We start from the raw sequence: 778 nt of genomic DNA on the forward strand, positions 1-778 counted from the left end.
TGCCTTCGACACAATATGTAGAAGTAGAAGCAAACTATTAACAACACTTAAAAGCTTTCCGGAGAGGGACCATGTTAGAGCATTACTTGCCAATTCAATTCTCACATTTACGTTTGCCAAAGAATCAGAACAACAGTTGGAATGTCACAGGTGGTGGTCTTAGTCCCATCTATTCAATGTGTATCTGGAATTGTGCACATTCAGATTGAAAGCATGAACATTGGCACAGGGGGATCTTTACTTGGGTGGCAGGTACTTCTAGGTAATGTCGAAATGGGTGAATCGGGAACCAGACCCCCTTGTCTTCCTTTTTCTTTGGTGCTTCACCAGCACTACGTTTCTCTCTATTTCCTTTTTACTGGCGCTGAAATGACCTAATAGTAATAGTGTCAAATCCTCACAAAAAGGAAAAAAAAATCCCAAAAAATAGATTGTTTGTAGAATATTCTGTTCCCCTAAACAACCATGCCCACCTTGTCTTACAATTTCTTTGTATTTTTAACTTCAGATCTACATTTTTCCCCCTGCCACTGCCACTCTTTTTTACTGGCACTGGAAGACCCAAAAGCGCAGTAAATCCCCAAAAATAAAAGCAAAGTGACAAGCTAACGACATTCACAAAGATTTTATGTTGATAGTAGTACAAACACCTGGCAGTTGAGAGAATTTTGTTTCATTATTGGCATTGCTTGTAGCCAAATGAGATTCCTTCAACATATTTGCTCTCAAAAAAAAAAAGCTTTACATTTAACGAGTAAAAAATAACAAAAACCCAAGA

This window comes from Berghia stephanieae, chromosome 1 (assembly GCF_034508935.2).
Source record: "Berghia stephanieae isolate SIO BIC M18660-M18661 chromosome 1, UCSD_Bste_1.3, whole genome shotgun sequence".
In the NCBI taxonomy this organism is placed as follows: Eukaryota; Metazoa; Mollusca; class Gastropoda; order Nudibranchia; family Aeolidiidae; genus Berghia; species Berghia stephanieae.